General features: G+C 33.3%; 1 long non-coding RNA gene across 2 annotated transcripts; it reads left to right on the top strand.

Moving 5' to 3' along the window:
• The first annotated feature begins 6,004 nt into the window (after positions 1 to 6,004).
• Positions 6,005 to 16,213, top strand: LOC145968552 (uncharacterized). 2 transcript variants are annotated; one of them, XR_014437781.1, is made up of 5 exons: positions 6,005 to 6,417; positions 6,971 to 7,451; positions 7,546 to 7,745; positions 15,961 to 16,099; positions 16,178 to 16,192. It is a non-coding gene; the product is annotated as an uncharacterized LOC145968552 (long non-coding RNA). The 2 variants fall into 2 exon arrangements; XR_014437780.1 differs by having other exon boundaries at positions 15,961 to 16,213.
• Positions 16,214 to 16,476: the final 263 nt, after the last annotated feature.

Genomic DNA, 16,476 nt, shown 5'->3' with positions numbered 1-16,476 from the left:
TAATACATTGTCACGAAAAATATCTATATAATTATCTATATTTTATGGAACTTGTTTTATAAGATGATACTATTGCGTTTAAAAGATTGTGCGTTGCTTTTGTATCTTACAATTCTGCCAATAATATTGTTTTATTAGAAGCAATTTAGCAAGTACGTCTATTCTTTTTCTTTTTTTAGATATAAAAAAGATACTCTCAGAATCATCCTTCTCGATGATGCGGATATTTCGATTGCACGTACTCTGTCCCTCCGATGGAATATATCCTCCACCCACCAGCGGAGATCGTGCTCGAAAGGGTACATAAATTATTTTCCGACGAAGTCGAAAACGCGGACTGCGTCCGAAAAATTTACGACATTGATTCTGATGTACCGGCAAATCATGTTCCACGATGTTGGCACCGTTATGCCGGGTCAGCGCCACTTGTTCCGTATTATTATATTGCGAGATGAGAAATTTATCTTCGAACATGCGGGCGTGACTTTTTAACGACTCCGCGCCGCCGTACACCTCTAAAACAAGCAGTACATCACTCAAATATATTCGATTAGTTGATGCAACAGTCGACGTGGCCATCCCTGGACATGACTTACGAAGCGATAATAAATGATAAAGACGAAGAAACAAAGATAAGGAATTACTGACAATTAATTCCCATCTTTAGAGAATGTATTCGTACATGTTCCTCCCCCCTTTACACATCTCCGCTTTTATGTATCAGATTATTGTAGCTGTGGGGCAACAAATCAACAAAATCCTTTTGATCAAATAATAATATATAATAATTTTAGAAAAAAAATTTTTGAACAAATGTTACTAATATTACAGATATTAAATTTTTATAATATTATATAAGTTTCATGTATACAGAAAAAATGTGAAAACGGCTGAAGAAACATGTATTTGCAACATTCCAATTTAAATAAAAGTGCAAAGTTGGAAGACAGCATAAAATTTAAATACTTGGCATTGTTCGACGGTTTTTTTTTTACGAGTAAACTCTTCAATGGAAATCCGTTAAAACGCGTACGTACAAACAACGGGGAGATACGCAACGATATCCGACTTCCGACTCTCCGGGATGGTTACAGTCAGCCGTAAATCATGCGAACGGCCAAGAAAAATGCATCTCGCGAGCACTCTACGATCTACCGGCACGTGGGTTGGCTCTTACGCGATATAATGTGTAATTTATGGCGGATGGCCAATGGTGAGGTCCCGTTAAGGGGCCTCGATACTTCGCTCGAGACAGACCGCCTTTTAGAACTCTGACTTTTCTTCCGCCTTAAGCTGCTAAGATTTCTTCGGCTACAATACAATTACGCCACGACGTGGGCGGATATGCGTTATGCGATCGTCCACGAAATATCGGGACGAAATAAATGTCCCGGAATGAAAATGGAAAAAGAAAAAATGCGGACAAGTACATCGGGTAGGTATTTAGGTAAGGCACACGGGTGTGACGCAATTGGTGCGCACGTCGTTGAGTTATCGAGTCATGTCCGAGGCAAAAATTGCCCTTCATTATAGATATTGAGGGGTCCCCTTTTATTCGAGAGGGAAGACGAAACGATTATAACGATTATCTCGATTCTTTCTGTAGGGATTATTATAAGCCTTTCGCAGAAACATACCAAGAAGTATTGCCCTTCCGTGAAACGTCATCAAGACATTCATATCTGTGTTATATGTAATAATTAATATTACGATTCGTTCATAAAGATGTATCGTGTTTCTCGGAAATAATTAATAAATTTCTAAAATACTATGTAATTTAAATTAAATAGTTACCAGATTGTTATCGTGTCAATAAGCGTTCTCTGTTCGATGTGTGCGTAACAAAGAGAGTTTCCCGAGCAATAACGGAATGCCAGGACGTCGGCCGGAAGGCGGGAAACGTGAAGGAATTTACAATGAATGTACAACATACACGTAGGGTCACGCATAGCATAGATTGCTGCAACTTTTGGAGAAAAAAAGAACGTTTTACATGCATGCTACACAAAGCGAAAGCGAGCAACAAGATCGCAAGGCCTTCCGAAGGCCTTCCCGAGAATTGCTCCGAGTGAGTATCTATCAGCAGCATGGAATGCAAGAAAGGAATGAAACGTGCGACTGCCTTTTCCAATAACATTAGTATATAAAAAAGATAACAATTATTTTCCCTTTATAACATTTATCAATTTTTACTAAAAATGGGAAAAAAGAATATGACACTGTAATATTTTTATCAGCTCCAAGTTTCGAGAAATAATATTCAGCCCTTTTGGAGAAAAACAAAATACTTAATTTAGTAAATTTTGAGAGAATTTAATACAATACAAAATTTAATATAATCTAAAATCTTTAGAAATTTATTGTAATTCATATATTAAATAAAAAATATGAAAACACAATCGAACGTTTCTGTTTTCCTTTTCGTTTATATTTATTTTTTGAGCATCTCTTATTGTCATATTCCAATACTAATAAGAAGCATAGATGCAAAATTGAATATTTCTCTAAATTCTAAAAGGAGCTATGTCAAATGAGGGCTAAACTAAGAGTTTCAAATGTCATGCTTTTTTCTTATATCAAAATTAATAAGAATTGACTATTTTATAGGCGGAAATTTTTATTTAAGCAAACTCATATTTTAATTCTTCATTTAAATTTTTCAATATCCATGACAAGAAACAATTTTTGCTTCAGACACGATGACAATAATATCTCCGCCAATTATATCATATCTAATTGAAAAAGACAATTATTATTATTAATTATAAAAAGAACAATATTTCTAAATAATATTAAAAAATATATCTTTAAAAAATATTTAATAAATAAAAAAATATATAATGTATATCATATCCATATATCTGTTTATAAATAATTATTCAATATATCACATTAATTTGCTGTATTAAATTCTTATAACACAAATGGAGAGAAAAATTGATCAAAGGTATACGGCTATCTGTGGGCCCCAACAATGGAAAGGTCTTGAAAACGTTAATAAAGTCTCGAACAGATCGCTCGCCAATCTACGAAATTGGCCGGCGAGATTCGCAAAGAGTTAAAGACGGCCATCAGACGATCTCCGGCGCGAAATCGATGCGAAAGAGCCGCCCGCGCCACGGATCTTCTCCTTCCCACAATTATAGGGTATAAAAATTCTTTCGGATTTCAGTCACGCGAGCAAAGGCTGCATTCGGTCCACGGGAAGAAGATTTACGTGCGAGGCGGTAATTGGCGCTGGTTCGAGGCTGATTCTTACAGCGTGAGCAGAGATCCTCGGATATATTCGGTATTTTGCGATAAGAAAATGTAGAGTGCCACAGAAAATGTGGAGAAATCCAAGAATGTTCAAGTACAACATAGCGACTATATTATACGTATTTACGCTTCAATGCGATCATCGGTAGCGGTATATAACAGTGAAAGCTGATTATAGGATGTTTCTTTTATCGTAAACCCCGGTTACATTGCGTAACAATCTTATATCCACACACCCACTATCGTATTTAATGGTAAATATTCTACACAATGCTAGAGTGTCTACTCAAATCTCCTAAAGAAAATTCCTTGACCAGGTATTTTTGTCCAAAATTCTCTAAAGAAAATATTTTGAAGATTTTTAATGCAATTTTTTTTAAAATTAATTTTTTTATTGTATGCATCTTCTATATAATATTTTTCCAATATACTTATATATTTTAAGGATACATAATATTTATAATTTGTCTTAATCAGCTGATTATCGACTATTTACAAATGAGAAGAAAATTAAGAAAAAATTTTTAAAAAATCCTCGAATTCCAATAAAATTTCATGAGAAATCCCTGATTTTTTCAAAAATATAAAAGAAATCCCTGAAATAATTCTAGGGAGAGAGAATGATCGATGTATTATTCAATCATGGCATATATCGTTGAAAAATTATTAAGATGAAATACGTAATAGAATTTCTCTAAATATATTACTTGAATAATTATCTACAATCTTAATTTGTCTTTGTCATTACATACCTCGCAGCTTTCACCTTCTCGCTTAATTCTCGCTATGCAGACAAGATTTTTCGTATTTCGGAATTTTATTATTGACGTAATATACCTTATGTTGAGTAAAATTTATATAAAAGCAAGCCCTGATAATGAATTATCTATTCAATGCACTCGCACATGTATCTATACATTTTTCTAGAATATACTGCGTTGATTTATAAATACGAATCGGAAGCGCATTTTAATGAGACCGAACACGGTGATTATTATCGATCGACACGATGCTTCTGTCGATCATCTCGACTACCGTACAAAAAGTCGTTCAAGACTATAGTAATAGTACGATGAGAGCAGTACATGTGTTCACTTATTATATTTTATTATATGAATTACGTTCATTACGCTCTCGAGAATAGCCGACACGAATGACGGGAGATCGATGGGAAATAGACATAATAATACTATCATCGATATCGCATATAACTAATATACATGCAATAATTATATATTCACTCTGCGAAAGTGTATAATAATAAGTTGCTAATAATTTGACCACGATAATATCTTTGTTAAGAAGACACGATATGATAAATCGTACATGAATAATATATTATCAGTAGGATTATTTATTATGCTTCAGATATTAATTTTATTTTCTTTTTTTTTAATTAAGGAATTAATTTTTTTAATTAATTCTTCGTAGGAAAAAGGATAAAAAAAATAGAAGGGATAAATCGCAAAATAGTAAAGAAATCTCGGGACATCCGATATTATTTAGGAAATAGACAATAATATTATCATCGACTGTACAATAATTATATACTCATTCTATGAAAATATACAGGATGTTTAATAATTTTTTGCGATCCCGAAGTGTGAAAGTAGATCGACTCAAATTAAAAAGGAAGGTTCTCTACTGTTTTGCGATATTTGCAATAATTAACGAAAAATTAATTAAAGAAGATCAGCCAATCCGTGCAAGTAGCGCGCGGCGAGAAAGGCTCCCTGTAACTTGGTACTAGGCGCGCGATCAAGCGGTGGGCGGAGCTTATTCGCTAAACGTAACGCTGAAACGCCGCGCACCGCCATCATATTTTGGAGAGCGCACGGATTGGCTGATCTTCTTTAATTAATTTTTCGTTAATTATTGCGAATATCGCAAAACAGTAGAGGACCTTCCTTCCTAATTTGACCCAATCTACCTTCACACTTTAGGATTGCAAAAAGTTATCAGACACCCTGTATAATTATAAGCCGCTAATATTTGATTATGATAATATTGGTTAAGAGAACACGATATAATAAATCGTACATCAATAATTCGAATAATATTATCAGTAGAATTATTTATTATGTTTTAGAAATAAATTTCGTGTTTCTTTTTGTATTTAGGAATTAATTTTTTAATTAATTCTTTGAAAAAGGATAAAAAAATAGAAGCGATAAATCGCAAACTGTGAAAGAAATCTCGGGTCATCCGATATTGTCTGCGAAATGAAATCCACTCGAAACGGAGCGAAATTTACTCCGACATCGCGTGCGATGCGACTGAACAGCGAGAGGCACATTGGAAGAAGTGAAAACAAAGAGAAACGGGACGCGCACCGGAGAGGAAGTAAAAAAGCATTGTTTGACACGCGTTTGCTCTCCCTCGCGTCGACATATTAAATAACGCGACAGCTGCGGAATACGCGGCACCGATTTCGCGCGCCTGGCTCCTCTTTCTTTCGTTATTTACAAATTATTAATCTTGCGCACAGCCTCCCCAAAGGACCATTGCCCACACATTACTCGTTCTGTTCTCAGAAGTCTCAATATTTTTTTATTTCTCTCTACGAATTCTAAAATAATTACAGCGCTAAAAGTAACAGTCGGGGAGAATGAATTAATAAAAAAAAAATTTAATACAAATTAATGAAAAAGATTCTTTATAATTAGTAATTTTCATTAAATTTTTTTTTATAAATTCATGACAAAGCGCGAAAATAAATGCCGATCGAGGGAGATCTTCTAACATTTTTTTTACCGCACACGGAATCTCGTTTTGCGCTCTTATCCATCGTGACGAGATGCGAAGCGATACCGTACGTCGAGAGAATCCGGACCTAAAAAGGTCCAGCGCTCTCGGAGAGAGATCCAAGAGATCGCGATGACGCGAGCCACCGGAATGTGCCACATGTGTATTCGTGAGGGATGCATCCTGAGCCGGAGTGTATCGTGTGGCATCGCGTCGCGGTGTCACATCGCCATACCTGCCAATTACAAAACCGTTTCTGCGGTCGGCTTCCCGGCAATGAACAACATGTCACGGCTACGCGGTCATCGACTCGCATGCGGCAAAAACCTCGCGATGCGCCACGCAACATCCGCAAACGAATATACTAGGATGCATAAGGACACTGTTACGTGACATATAAAGTCAAGAAAGAAGGTATAATTAACCGTTTAAAAATAATAAACTGTATATCTTATCAATTTTTATTATATTTTACAATAAATAGTAAATTATATTAAAGTAATATATTATTTTAATTAATAATAATAAAATAAATTTATATAATTTATTATTTATTATTTTATATTTATAAATAATAAATTTTTTTGAATTGATATAATATATATTTTATTTTAATATAAATAATAAATTATATGAAAATAATATTTATAATAAATTGTATTATTTTAATACAATTTATTATTTATTATAAAATATAATATATATTGATAAAATTATATATAAATTATTTCTTATTCTAAAAATAATTGTGAGTCGCTTTTTATAATTTTTTAAATTTTATATATTTTATATATTTTTCTCTTATCTTACGTGTGTAATTTTATTTTATATATGCGTACACGCATCTCCGAATAAAAATTATTTCTGGATAAGAGTTTTCGTGTATATCAGTTGGAGTGAGTGCATAACGGTGTGACGTAAACTCGAGATAAAGTCGAGTGAGGAAATCAGTGTCAAATCATTCCAGGACGGAATGCGTGAGCGGAATCCTTGATATACCGACGTTCTCCTATCAGCATGGCTTATGATTATTAATTAAAAGCGGCAACGCTCGACTCGGTCAGCGACACGAGGAGGCGGAGACGTGCAATAAACAAGTACGCGGACGGAAATTAATTGCGCCGAGCCGGTGCGAAATGCAGCGAAACTATCTGCCATTGCAGATAATTAGTCGGGCGCCGATGCCGGCACGTAAGACGATAAAAATGAAATGCAACGATCCCGATTGCGTTTCTTTCGAATCTCGCTCGAAGGCAAAATCGCCATCCGAAGAGCCCAGTCATAAATATTCTCGCGTTACGACAAAAGTCAAATATGCAGAAATGATTTCAGCAAATTTTAATGGACGACTGATAGTCTCGCTCTCTTTCGAGAGACACTTCAATCCAAGCATCGATAATTTGAGTTGTTTGAAACTAGAAAGCTGTAACACGAATAAAATCTCGAAGGTATAAAATATTATTTACATTTTATATTTACAAGTAACGGAATCTCGTTAAATATTAACATCTTGCAAACGTTTGATATAACTTTCTCTCACAGGAATCGAAGACTATTAACCACCCGGGCTGATTAGAGCTGCAATCGTTTTGAGAAGGGAAGAAACCAAGCATTCATGAATAAGAGGAGAGTGGACGGATGTTATAAAAAAGTAACACGTTTAACTTGAACGCGTGATAAAATGCCTAATGCCAAGATAAATTGCGGGCCAATTGTGTGTAAAGTTCAACTAATGCGCAAAGGTATGTACTACATAATAGAGTCGCCAGGCGACTCGCAACGATCTCCTTTCTCACGTCATGGAAACTCGAGGACGCGGCCCCATACTCCTTCGGTCATTAGCTCGACTTCTGTAAAGGCACTCGCTCCCACCGCGTCATACACACTTGTGTATTATTTGCATCCGACGACGTAAGTCCCGATGGCATGTGCGTTGCCGGACGATGTGCGAGTGCGTACTTTGCGTGGCGCCCGCCGCCCTAATCATCCCCGACCGACTCTGGCCGCTCCGATCTCTCTCTCTCTCTCTCTTTCTTGCTACCCACTTACTTAAATCCACGTGAATTGCATCCTTGTAAAAAGTCCCTCACGCGGTGATTTAATCTCTAGACTGGCACCATGCAACGCTGACGCGTTATAAATGTATGCGTATATATCGTCATCTCCCTCTTTCTGTTAACACTTGAGAAGTCTTGAGAAGAAACTTTATTAATTTTACGGCGAAAAAATTTACGATCTATCTGTACCTCTTCTTGTTTATATTATAATCATAAATTATAAACGTATATATATTAAATATGAACGAAGAAATTATAAATTTTTTCATTGTAAACAATATAATTGTGTTCTATCTTTGGTTGTCAAATTTAACATGGAATTTAAACATGAACTTGGATAGAGAAGAAATAGAAAAAAAACATGGTATTTTTTTACAAAATACAGTTTTTTATAAAAAAAAGAAACAAGCCTTGTTTTTTTTTAATTCTTTTTTAATATTTAATGTCTTTATATTTTGAATATTGCAAGTTAATTTTTCATTTTTGATTCTTTAAATGATACATTTGAACTAATCACGACTAATTTAAATGTAGACAGCATATCAATTAATTATATAGTTAACTGAAAGTTAATGGTTAACTAAATTGATAGTTAATTATATAGTTAACCATAGATAACTAAATAGTGTAATGCAATTACTATTTTTAAGATAAATTTTCCAAAAACATAAAATTGAACTTGAATAAATTGTTTTGCTCTGACATAGATACAAAAATACAGTCTATAATTTTTAAAAATGTATTTTAGTCATTATTTTAATAATAAAAAAACTGAATTTTTTTGAAAATAATTATAATTAATTAATGAGATTTTTGCGATTAAAATAACATGAAACACGACATAATTCGAATAATTTTCAGTTAGATGCATAATAAAAATTTCTGTTATCTAACTGAAAACTATCATGTCGTTTGCTGCAAGAATGTCATTAATTCGTTAAAATTATTGTTGAAAAAAGATAAATTAATAAAAATATAAAAAAACTTTTTTAAAAAAGTAATAAATTAACTTTTAATAAATTAAATATAATATCATATTTTAAAAAATAATAAAAAGAATCCAAATCTGCTTTTTCTATTAGAAAAAACGGTTTTTTACATCTCTAGGCTCGCAATTAACTGATGAGAAAGTCTTTCTTAATTATGTACTCGGAGTTTGCTTTAAGTTTCGAAAACTTAAAGACGGCCATACATCACGTGCAGATGATTTATAGTGCCATTAGCTCCATTCTTCTACATCCGATATTGTCAAATTATAATTGCTAAAGCCTTTTTATTGAGGTGCATATCAGCCTCGAGATATCGATCTATCCTCGCACTAGATTCTCGGTGGTATTCGTATAGTTTCTCACTTTTCTTCACACACACACACACACACATACACACACACACACACCGAGTCGAACGAGACGCGAACGAGCACCTCTCTTATTGTTAGTGACTTAACGGTACCACCTAAAGAACAGATCGCGGCATTGTTCCAGCGGCAATGCTTTCGCAGTCAAACTCATTTCACGCAAACCTCCCGCTATAATCCTCCTACTATCAAGAAACATAATGAAATTGCTTCGGAGTAATTTTGCAATCTCAAACGAAATAACATTTATTGTCGTAGCACGTGTATTGAGATTACATTAAAATGATGATGGAAAATCTGCAATAAAAATATGAAGAAATAGAGATTTTAAAAAGCGTTCGAGGCAACTTTTTTAATTTCGAAAAAAATAATTTTGATTTCCATCCAATGTAAATGTATATCTCGTATACATTAATAAGCGTCGCGAGACGGTAACGTAGAAAAGTTCAGCGGATAATTACAGTAAAGTGGCAAAATTGCTCTGGAGAGTAATTTCATTGCGACCCTTGGTGGTTCAGGCTAGAATGGTCAATCACACTTTTCCGTGACCGTTCCCAGGTCTCCTCTTAAGTACGTAAACGGAAGAGACGCTGGCGGGCAAAGTGTCTAAAGGTTGCTGCAGTACTTTCACCATCTGGCACGAGTAAGCTTGGAATGCTAGATTACCATTGTGGTAAAATCCAACAATAATTCTTGCCTCTCTCTAAGAGATTTTTGAATTACGAATATATCGCTTCATTTTTATACAATCATTTTTATTACCTCACATATTTATTTTCACTATTATTTTGTATACATTTATTTTTATTATTTTATTTTTATTATCTTATATTTTTATTTTTACATTTTATATTTTTATTATTTTATATTTATATTTTTATATTTTATATTTTATATTTTTATTATTTAATATTTTTATTTCTATACTTTTACATTTTATATAAATGTATCTTTATTATTATTTCATAGAAGTTTTTCGAAAAACACTTTTATGTTTCTCAGAAGATTCTTTCGCACCTATTTCTTTATAATAAAAATAATTTTGGTTTAATATTTTAAATACTATCAGTTTCGATCTTCTTCGCGTTAAACCCAAAAATTTTTGCGAAGAAAAATTTCGGGATTAGGGGGGATCGAGAGTTTTATATTCATTAAATATTTATATATATATATATTATCCTCATTTATCATATTATTCCTCATTAGCGTTTTCGACAGTAATCGATCGTCATACATATCACGTTGCCTCTCCAACGATCATATTCTGGCAGAACAATTTATTGAGGCACTTGTCAATGTTTTCAAATCTTGATTCTGCACTCTTCATTTCCGCCAAACAATAATGTTATTCTTTTAATCTGGAGAGCCAACGGTTGGATAAACGCCTATTAATTTTGCGTTCATGCGTTATTGACACCTCGTCTAAATTAGATTATTGATCTTAATTCATTCTTTTTTCTGTTTTTATCTTTGTAACTTCCTATATTGCTTAATTTTTTTGCGCTGAAGAAAGCTCAAAACAAGAGCCAGAAACGTCCGTTATAATTCGATTTCTATTTTTGTATTTTTTTTTGCTTTATTAAATTACTGTATTTTTAACTATATTTGTTTTATATTCTTTCCTACATTTTGATTGCAATATTACTTGTTTATATGCTCTCTATTGCCTTTTATATTGATATTAATTGATTCTTCGAGAGGTTTTCTTTATGTTTCTTTATGTTTATATATATATTATATTATATAGGACATTAAATATTTAAGGGAGGAGCCCGCTAAAATAGGACAATAAATGGCGGTCATGAGCGAAGCGAGATGTTTAGTATACCATATCGTCCATTTCTATGACTGCGACGTTTAAATTACTCGATAATAGCCGTGCTTAATCCACTGCTCGGTTCAGTTACGGCGATTTAGTTAGTCGTCGACGACAGTTACGGATGGGTCCGTGCCCTTAAATTCGATTTTTTACGGCCGCGATCAAGCAACGCTGGCTAAAATTCATTTAGCCAGCCATTAAATCACGACCCCGCGTGTCACTTCTCCTCGTAAAATTAGCAATAATTCCGCGCCTAATTTTACGATAATTGCGTAACATTAATGAAGATATTAATTTCACGAAGAAAGCCCGAAAGCTCTCATCGGGTACGAGGACGATGACAGAATTCGTGACAGTCGCCCTGTCGCCGGCGTTCGAGATACGACACGCTCAAGTTATCCCCCATAATAAGGCCGTGACACATTAGTCCGAGCTATTCGTTAAGTCCGTTTCTCGGGATACCGATATTAGTCCCTGTCATCTTCGTTGGTGTATCGCGTTATCGCCAACGAGAGTTAGCGCGTTACTTTATTTCCCGCCACCTCCTTACATGGGTGAGGTAGGCAGGTTTGAGGAAGGGAATCTCTCCGGAGTACAAATGATCTGTACTCTTGTAAACCGCTTAATAGCTTATCTCGCCTTAGTGAGACAATCCACACCGGCGTTTAATTTATTATCTCGTCTCGATTCCCAAGATTAATTCCTACTAATTCGAAATTAATTCGTGGGTTCTTTCAAATCGTTAGCGACTTGTTGTATCTAATGATTAATGAGGCTTAATGAGACCCCATCAAAACTAGCGTTAAATATAACCGAACTTGTAATTATGGAATGAACTTTCATCGTGGAATAAGCGGGTAGAGTGCCACCTTTTCTTTTTATCCTCTTTAAAATATGCATTTTTCTCCTCAGCTGGCCGGAGCTAATCGTGTTGTTGAGGAAAGTGATTTATTGTAAGAGATTGGCCGGCTACCAGCTGCGTTTATGGGTAATAACGGTACACTGTACATTATGCAATCATGAGATGCGTAACGCGAAGTACTTGAGTACTCTCGCGAAGATGCAACGAAGCACAATATGCGCATAAAGATGAAGGATGTGAATCATCGGAGGGAGAGATCAAAAGGGGGAAGAGATAGATGACAGAAACTCGCTTCTGCTTTTCTCAGGGAATCGGTATAAATTACTCTAAAAATATTCGTTACAACCGCGTGTCTCATCATCTCGTGTTGTACAACATACTTGACAATTATCAGCTTTTATTTAAGTCTAATCTCTGTCGAATCTCTGGAGATATGTACTAATCTCAACACTTTTCTTGGCATCATTACAGATTTATTTCTGATATACATAATATATTGTTTAGCTTTTCACGTCACGAAAGAGAAATTTATAATTTCTGAGAAAATGTAATAATTTAAGCATTTCTTCAATAATTATTATTAATTATTAAATTTTTGTAAATGCTCTGTTATTTTTTTTCTCTTCTTATTCCTTTGTTCATCTTAGCCAACTAAGAATAATTTAATCTTTAATTCTTCTTTAATTTTTCTTTTACATAAACAGGATGTCTATTATACACCCTAATCTTGTAAAAAAATTCCTTGAAAATTTTTTGATCTTTCAGAAAATTTTTATTTAAAATCCGAGATAAGGAAAATCTTTTAAAGATTTTTCGATGAAACTTTCTAAATTGAATTTTTTATTGCACACGTTTCCTAATAACTTTTTTAAATAACTTTCGTAAGATAAGCATTATCATTTGCATAAAATTTTCATTTTTTTGATCATTAAAAATTACAATAAAGAATATATAGTACAACCAATATTTTGTTAAGATATTGACACAAAAATAGATATATATTTACAATATATTTTAAACACACACACATACACATGATTCACTTGGTTTGCCAATTATAATATGAGAGCACAATTATCAAATTGAAAATTTTTTTTTTACATATTCTTTGAGTCCCCCAATAAAATTCCATGAAAATTCCTCGATTCTTTCAGGTAAAGAGAATATTTTAAAGATGTTTGGTGCAACTTTTTTAAATAAAATTTTTCATTGCATTTCTTAATTCGTCTCACTCATATGAAGAAAAAAACAAAATCTCTAAAGCTTTAAATGCTAGATTTATAAATATACTGACAGAAGAAACTAAATAACTTTCATAAAATAAACATTTATTGGTTGCGTAAAATTTTAATTTTTTTATCACTAAAAATTACAATATAAAGAATACAGATTACTTATTGAATATTTTGTTAAGACACTGAATATATAAATAAAAATATATATACATTTATATAATACATTTGAAACACATAATTCACTTACCAACTTTATAAAAACATTATCAAAGGGAGGTTTTTTTAAAAAATCCCCCGAATCCTAATAAAATTCCACATGAATTCCCAGATTTTTTTCAAGTACGAAAGAGATCGCTGAGAGTTCCAAGTTTTCTATGCTTTCCCAGGGAATAGACATCCCGATGAAGAGTACACGCGCGAAAGTTGCTACAATTACCCGATAGACAAAATGAAAAATCATCGTCCCGGCTCGCGGGGAGACTTTCTTAATTTCACCGCATATTCATGCGCGAGTCAGGCGAACGTTTAGGGACGCGGATGATAGAATTCGACGCGGATTCCAGTGGCGGACGAAAATAGAGAGGCCGCGCATCGCATCGAGAATACCATCGGTCCGCATGCCGTGCATCCGTATGGCACGACTTGACGCGTCGCGACGCCTAAACGCGGACAATGTAGCCTCGCCGGCGGAGGAAGGTGACAGTTAGCTAGTGCTAGTGAAAGGTACTTGCGTAACGCGGATCCAGAAATGATACACGCCGAACGGGATGACGGGGCGCGAATTGAATTGAATTTCATTGGGCTCTAACGACCTCGCGAAAAATCACGCCGGAATGAATCGGACGATTGATTGTCAGCTCTCTCTCTCTCTCTTCGCGCGGTAAATCCCCGGAAATGGCGCTCTTGTTGCTTGAAACGCGGCTGCATTAGTCGATATTTCACCGGGAAGTACATTTTGACGTTGAGAAATTGCAGGTATAGAATTGCGATTGCCATTTTTGGAGTTTTTTATGTCCGTTCCCATTGCAACATTTTTCAGGCCGGTTAAGTGGATAGGGGAAGGAGAGAATCTGATGTATTATTCGGAGGATGTATTTAAAGTAAACCGCAAACCAGCAACTATCTTTGATATAGCGTTAGAGAGAGATATCGTCTATTTTTATTATTATTTCAAAAGCGCCAAAAAACTGGTTTTTATAGCTAGTTCTACAACTGCGTCCGCTTTCTCTCATTTGCTTCCCACGCTGTAGGCCTCGGAATGAGTCCGGCAATGACGAAAATTTCGTAATGAGGCAAAAAGGAATTCTTTTTTAATGCGTGACTGTTATCGGTTTATTTCAATCATCGACATGGATTAAGAAATCCATCGTTAGCAGAATAAGTTGAATTCTTGTCCAATGATAAAACAAAGGCAAAATTGCACTCTTCCAGATTTGTCCGTTTTTTTATTTTGTTTTTTTCGCTGCCAAATATTTTCCTCCGATCGAAACGGAATTGCCGAGTACAAGGATCAACGTTATTATACGGCTGTCTAAGGGCAATTTCAAGACAAATTGGGTTCAGTGATCTCCATAATTGGCGTTTTCCGTTCGGGAAATTAAACTGTTGCATTGGAGCTCAGATAGCAAATTGAATCCGATGATCGACGCATACTGATAGCTGATAGATCCAGTCAATCATATTCGACTGTTGGTCGCAAAATCGTAGCTGAACCATTGTACTTCCTGACTGCTCATCATTGATACAAAATCAGCCTGCTAAGCTGACTCTGATATTTATTGTTAGATGAAACCATTAAAGGTTTATAATAGAAAAAACATTAAAAAAATTTGTTTCTATTTTTTAATATAATACTATTTTTCTTTATATTTTTTTGTTGATATAATAAAAATAAATTCGTTCTTTAAAATTTCTATATTTTTAATTTATTTTTTCTAAATAATTTTTTGGACTAATAAGATTTATAAAAATTTGTATAAAAATTTTTATTATACATTTAACTGAAAGTTATACAAATTATGTCATGTTAAGTATTATTTTTATCGCAAAAGTCTCATTAATCTACTAAAATTACTTTCATGAAAATGAATTAAAAACATATATACTATATAAATATATGAACTTTAGTTTCTTTTCCATAATGTTAAGTAATAATTAAAGTACATTGTTAACAATTATAAATTATGTGTTTATATCTACAATAAATAAAATTCATTCAAGTTGAATTTTAATTTTTCTTTTTCTTTAGAGAATTTACCTAATTAAAAATAGTAGTAAGTAACTAACTACATAACTACATAACTATACAGCCAATTGAAATGTTCTATATTTAAAATAGTGACAGTTTAATTCTATTTTCTAAAAAAAATTAAAAAAAAATGAATGAATAATAAATAATGAAAAAATAAATCAACAATAAATAATAAAAAATAAATAAGAAATAGTGAAAATATGATGCAATAATCAAAATATGAAGATATTAAATATATATATATACCTAAGGAAAAACACACATAAAATTTAAAAAAGAAAAATTATTGTTTTCTTTTTGCAAAAAAACCGTTTTAGGAAACAAAAACTAATTTAATTTTTTTTCTATTTACATCTCTGGTGGCCATATGAGATAGAAATACGAGAAGCGGTGCGACATTGAAGAATCAAAAGAGACGCATACGAGCAAAACGAGTTTGTCTGACCGCACCCTGCTAAAGTAACGATCGCGCCTCGCAAGATATATATGATATGACGTTTCGCATTTGATAAAATGTATGACACATATACAACGTGTCTTTTACTTCGTGTCCGTACGTTTTTAATCAAGTTTCACATTTTTCGATTACCCAGATGCATACAAAAGAGAGAAGCTTGTGCGTAAACGAATTCAGCAATCTTGAAAGAATACGTCGTTTAGCGATTTTAACGATGTAACATTTTCTTTATATTATTTTGTTATAAATATATATTGTTATAATATAATAAAAACTTTCTAAAGTTTTTACATTTTTAATTTTTTTTTAAAGTAATTTTAATAAATTAATGAAATATTTGCGATTCAAATGTTACCAAACACGACATAATTACACAAATAAGTACATACGTAAGCGAAAACGAATTCAGCAAAAAAATATGTAATTTAGCGATTT

The sequence above is a fragment of the Camponotus vicinus genome, unplaced genomic scaffold (assembly GCF_025532165.1).
Source record: "Camponotus vicinus isolate PSW18456_S1 unplaced genomic scaffold, iyCamVici1.0 SCAF_3, whole genome shotgun sequence".
NCBI lineage: Eukaryota > Metazoa > Arthropoda > Insecta > Hymenoptera > Formicidae > Camponotus > Camponotus vicinus.
Note: the sequence above shows the minus strand (reverse complement) of the source record. Positions and strands in the feature narration are given on the sequence as shown.